Below are 6,210 nucleotides of genomic sequence, written 5' to 3' on the forward strand. Positions count from 1 at the left end.
TATGAATCCCGAATAAGCTGGTGCAGATGATGTAGAGAGTAATATGCCCGCTCCTGTAGAAGGAATGGTGCCTCCAGATAGTAGTGAAAGGCCCGTTACAGTTAGTCATGGAGAAGGTGCTCGAGAAACCTTCTTCCAAGCTATGAATGAATGGTTTGCCGAGTTCGTTCGTACGAATTCGGCTATTAGACCTCCACCCCCTCATGATTCTCCAATTCCCCATGTAGCTCCCCCAGTCACAGGTACAGTTATAAGAGAAATGCCACTAGATGATAATATCAGAAAATAAGAGGCTGAAGAGTTTTGGGCTACTAAAGATGACGATGCAGAAAGAGTAGAATTTTGGCTCGAAAATACTATCAGAGTCTTTGATGAGTTATCGTGTACACTTGAGGAATGCATGAAGTGTGTTGTCTCGCTCCTTAGAGATTCGGCCTGTCATTGGTGGAAAACTTTTTTGTCAGTTGTACCGAGCTAGAGAGTTACTTGAGATTTCTTTTAGGAGGAGTTTCGTAAAAAGTATATCAGTCAGAGGTTTATTGACCAAAAAAGAAAAGAGTTCCTTGAGTTAAAGTAAAGTAAGATGACTGTAACCGAGTATGAACATGAATTTGTCATACTCAGCAAATATGCTCGAGAGTGTGTATCTACAGAGGCTATTATGTGCAAAAGATTTGAGGATGGGCTCAATGATGATATCCGACTGTCACTTGGCGTTTTAGAGATAAAAGAGTTTGTTGTTCTAGTTGAAAGAGCCTGTAGGGCAGATGAGTTGTTAAAAAAAAGAAAAGGGTAAATCTAAAATTGAGGTTCAAGACATGAAGGAAAGGCAGATGAGCAGATCATTTTAGTCTAAATTCAATAGGCCTAGAGAGTTCTCTATTAGATAGAAATTTTCAGCCGGGTATCCTAGCCAAAACAGAGGTAGAAGATTTGTGGGTTCAAGAGCTCAAACTACTACAGTCGCAAGTGTGGGTAGTACTCGACCACCTAGACCAGAGTATGCTCAATGTAGTAGACATCATCTCAGTGAGTGCCGAGCAAATGAAAGTGCTTGTTTCAGATGTGGTGCACTAGACCATTTTATTCGGGATTATTCCAAAATAGTTAAAAGAGAAGTAATACCGAGTGCAAGATCGGTAAATGCTCCCACTAAAGGTAGACCACAGAAGAATCTGGGGGTTGGAGCAAGTAAAAAGGGTATGTCTTGAGGCTTAGCAGCTAGAGCAGATGTTAGAGCACCCTCAAGGACTTATGCTATTTGCGCTCGCGAAGAGGCATCCTCCCCCGATGTGATTACGGGTACATTTTCTCTCTATGATACTAGTGTTTTTGCTTTGATTGATCCAGGTTCAACCCATGCCTATGTTTGCATGAGATTGATGCCTAGTATGAACATGCCCATAGAATCTATCGAATTTGTGATTAAAATATCGAATCTATTAGGCCAGTATGTGTTAGTAGACAAAGTATGTAAAAATTGCCCTTTGATGATTAAAGGTCACTATTTTTCGGTTGACCTCATGCTATTGTCATTTGATGAGTTTGATGTGATTCTTGGTATGGATTGGTTGATTGCCCATGATGTGGTAGTGAATTGTAGAAAGAATACATTGAGCTGAAATACAAAAATAGTGATATTATCAAGGTTAATTCAGATGAGTCAGATAGTTCTCTTGCCATGATTTCTGTTATGTTTGCTAAAAAATGTGGGGCACATGATGTGGGGCACACCATTGATTTTTATGAAAAAGAAAGATGGTTTGATAAGGTCGTGTATAGATTATCAGCAGGTTAACAAAGTACCAATAAAAAATAAATATCCACTACCTAGAATTGATGATCTGTTTGACCAATAAAGGGAGCTATTGTGTTCTCCAAGATAGATTTGAGATCCGGTTACTATCAGTTGCGAGTTAAAGAGTCATATGTTTCGAAGATTGCTTTCCGGACTAGGTATGGTCACTATGAGTTTCTTGTGATGCCATTTGGCTTGACTAATGCTCCTGCCATATTCATGGATTGAATGAACTGAATCTTTCAATCGTACTTGGACAAGTTTGTAGTTGTGTTTATTGATGATATTCTAATTTATTCTCTTGATGAGATTGAACATGTCAAACATTTGAGAACAGATTTACAGATTTTGAGAGATAACCAATTGTATGCCAAGTTTAGCAAAAGTGAGCTTTGGCTTCGAGAAGTCGGATTCCTTGGACACATTATCTCAGGTGATGGTATTAAAGTTTATCCGAGTAAAATTTCAACAATTGTTGAGTGGAAACCACCCAGAAATGTGTCAGAGGTTAGAAGTTTTCTTGGATTAGCTGGTTATTATAGATGATTTGTAGAGGGATTTTCCATAATAGCTACCCCGTTGGCAAGGTTTTACAGAAAGATGTCAAGTTTGAATGGACTGAGAAGTGTCAGCAGAGTTTTAACAAGTTAAAGGCATTGTTGACTGAAGCTCCTGTTTTAGTACAACTAGAATCGGGTAAAGAATTTGTGATTTACAGTGATGCATCCTTGAATGGATTTGGTTGTATACTTATGCAGGAAGGTAAAGTTATAGCATATGCTTCTAGACAGTTAAAGCCACATGAAAAAAATTACCCGACGCATGATTTAGAGCTAGCTATCATTGTATTTGCGTTGAAGATCTGGAGACATCACTTGTACGGTGAGAAGTGCCAAATATTCACTGACCATAAAAGTTTGAAATACTTGATGACTCAGAAAGATTTGAACTTGAGGCAAAGAAGATGGCTAGAGTTGGTTAAAGATTATGAGCTAGAGATCGATTATCACCCGGGTAAGGCAAACATTGTTGCTGATGGCTTGAGTGGAAAGTCTTTATTTACATTGAGAATTTGGCAAACATTATTGCTGATGGCTTGAGTGGAAAGTCTTTATTTACATTGAGAACTTTGAATACTAGTTTGGCTTTATCAGATGACAGTTCTATTTTAGCTGAGTTGAGAGCTAAACCTATGTTTCTTGAAGAAATCTATAAAGCTCAAAAAGATGACAGTGAGTTGCAAGCTAAAAGAGCTCAATGCGAGTTAGGTATAGAGTCTGATTTTCAGATCGGTTCTGATGGTTGTTTGATGTTAAAAAATCAGATATGTGTACCGAAAAATGATGAGCTTATTCTAAAGATCTTACAGGAAGCACATAGCAGTTCTTTGTCTATTCACCCAGGTAGTACAAATATGTATAATGATATGAAGAAAAATGTACTGATGGGCAGGAATGACAAGAGATATTTCAGAGTTTGTTTCTAGATGTTTGATCTGTCAGCAGGGTTGTCGTTGCCATTGAGAAAGAAAGATGCAGTATGGATTATTTTATCCCAGTTCGTATGGATTATTCACTTGACAAGTTGGTCGAGTTGTATATTTCAGAGAAATTTCAGATATGGATTATTTTATCCCAGTTCGTATGACTACATGGAGTACCGTTATTGATTATCTCATATAGAGATCTGAGATTTACTTTGCGGTTTTGGAAGAAATTTCAGGAAGCTTTGGGTACAAAGTTGGGTTTTAGTAAAGCTTTCCATCCTCAGACCGATGGTCAGTCAGAGAGAGTTATTCAGATACTTGAGGATATGCTTAGATGTTGTGTTTTAAAATTTCAAGGTAGTTGGGAGAAATGTTTGTCATTGGTAGAGTTTACTTATAATAATATTTATTAGTTGAGTTTGAAGATAGCACCTTATGAAGCTTTGTGTGGACGTAAGTGTCATATGCCTTTGTATTGGACAGAGCTTAAAGAAAATTAGATTTACGGGGTTGATCTATTAAAAAAAACAGAAGAGAAAGTAAAAGTCATTAGAGATTGCTTGAAAGAAGCTTCAGATAGACAGAAATCCTATACAGATTTGAAAAGAAAAGAGATTGAGTTTCAGGTTGGTGACAGGGTATTTTTAAAAGTATTCCTGTGGAAGAATGTTCTCAGATTTGGCAAGAAAGGCAAACTAAGTCCACGTTTTATTAGATCATTCCAGGTGACTGAAAGAGTTGGGCCCTTAGCATATCGATTAGCTTTGCCGACTAAGTTAGAGAAGATTCATGATGTATTCCATGTGTCTGTGTTACGCCGTTATCGTTCAAATCCGTTACATGTAATTTCTCAGACAGTGGTTGAGATTCAACCAGACATGACTTATGATAAAGAATCAGTAAATATTCTAGCTCGAGAGGCCAAGCAACTCAGGAACAAAAGTGTTGTACTTGTGAAAGTATTATGGAATAGGCATGGGGTAGACGAGACTACATGGGAGCCCGAAGAGGTTATGCAAAAACAGTATCCAAATCTCTTCACAGGTAAGATTTTTGGGGCCAAAAATCCCTAAAGGAGGAGAAATGTAACATCTCGAAATAGGGCCTAAACAGAATAGTGGTTGTGAAACCATGAATCCAAGATAGAAAAGTTTATTGTGATTAATTTTTATGATTTACCTATTGATTGGATGCATGTGTTAGAATACTGGTAAGAAATTTCAGCGATTACATGTCAAAATTGCATATTAGGGTTTAATTGCAAAAATGGGTAAATATGAATTTTAGATGATAAAGGATTTAATTGAAGTGCATAATTGAAGTAGAGGTCCTTAAGTGGTAATTAGACCATTAGATTTTCATGGACAAAAATGGGCATGAATAGATGAAAATAACTAAAGTTTTAATGAAGGACATTCTCGTCATTTGGTACGAAAAAGAATTAAAAGGGAAAAAGATGGCAAAATGTGCTTATCTTCTTCCATAGGGCAGAAACTTCAAGGACGCCATAGCTAGGGTTTTTTTCACTTTCTCAAGCTCATAGTAAGTGCATCCAAGCCTCGTTTTTAATTTTTTTTTATGTTTTTTGGAGTTCTCGTAGTTTGGTTTAGCTTATTCAACCATTAATTCATGTTAGGGTTCATATTTGGAAAAATGCCCATACATGAAATGTGTTTATTTTGATGTTTTATGGTAGAATATGATACTTGAATTTATGTTAAACAACATTTGCTAGGCGATTTTAAGTGAAAATGAGTAAAACGACATAATCGGTAAAAATACCTAATGTTCATAAGTAAATGTTACAGTGGGAATTTGATTTTTCCATAGAAGGGAAAGATGTTCAGCATGTTATAAAACATAAGAATAAGGGATGAAGTTTAATTTCCGAGCATTGGGACAAAAGTGTAAATATGCAAAATTTTAGGGGCAAAATCATAATTTTGCCAAAGTTTGAGTTAAGGACTGCTTTGATGAATATGAGTATTAAATAAGCTAAATTTGCTATTATAGATCAAGAGGAATGAAATCCGGAGTTAGACCGGGGAAAGAAAAAGGTTGAAGACTAAGTTGCTAGATTTGATCATATTTTGCACCGAGGTAAGTTTATGGTAAATAAATGTAATATTTCAATAATTATTATTAATATGTTATTTTCTAGAAATTATGTACTTATTTCATGAAATTATTTAATGTTGACTCAAGTATGAGATGATAGAGAATCAATGTGAAAAAGTCTCATTGAAACCTTAGGAATGTATCAGATACAAATGTCATGACATTAAGGGAATGAGATCCCATGTTAGACCATGTTTGAGACATGGAATTGTCATAATTGAGGTTATGAGAGGTCCCCTATAAGACCATGTCTGGGACATGGCGTTGGCACCGAGATGAGAGGTCCCCCGTAAGACTATGTCTAGGACATGGCATGGGCACCGATATGAGAACTCCCATGTAAGACCATATTTGGGATATGACTTTGGCAATACAGGAAACATCCCATGTAAGACCATGTCTGGGACATGGCTTTCGCATGTTATTATCAGACAGGAGACCCGAGTATCCTTAGTATTCCAAGTGGTTCAACCGGCTAGTAAATAGACTATGTTAATGAAAGTTCAGGTAAAAGCATAATAAATAGATTCAGGTGAGTTATTAGTTATCAGTTACCAGTTGAGGAGAAAGTTTCAGCAAGGGAAGAGTAAGTTATAATCATGATTTATTTAAGTAAGCAAGTAAGTAAACAAGTAAGAGAGTAAGTAAAGAAGAAAGTAAAGATCATGATACATGATGATAATTTATGAGCATAAATATTTATGATAAATGTTGTTATTTATTTACTTGTAAACTTACTAAGCTTTATTCTTACATCTCTTCATTTTCCTTATTTTTATGGTATAGCCAAGCCAATTCGGGGACCGTA

The sequence above is a fragment of the Gossypium hirsutum genome, chromosome D02 (assembly GCF_007990345.1).
Source record: "Gossypium hirsutum isolate 1008001.06 chromosome D02, Gossypium_hirsutum_v2.1, whole genome shotgun sequence".
NCBI classification, from domain to species: domain Eukaryota; kingdom Viridiplantae; phylum Streptophyta; class Magnoliopsida; order Malvales; family Malvaceae; genus Gossypium; species Gossypium hirsutum.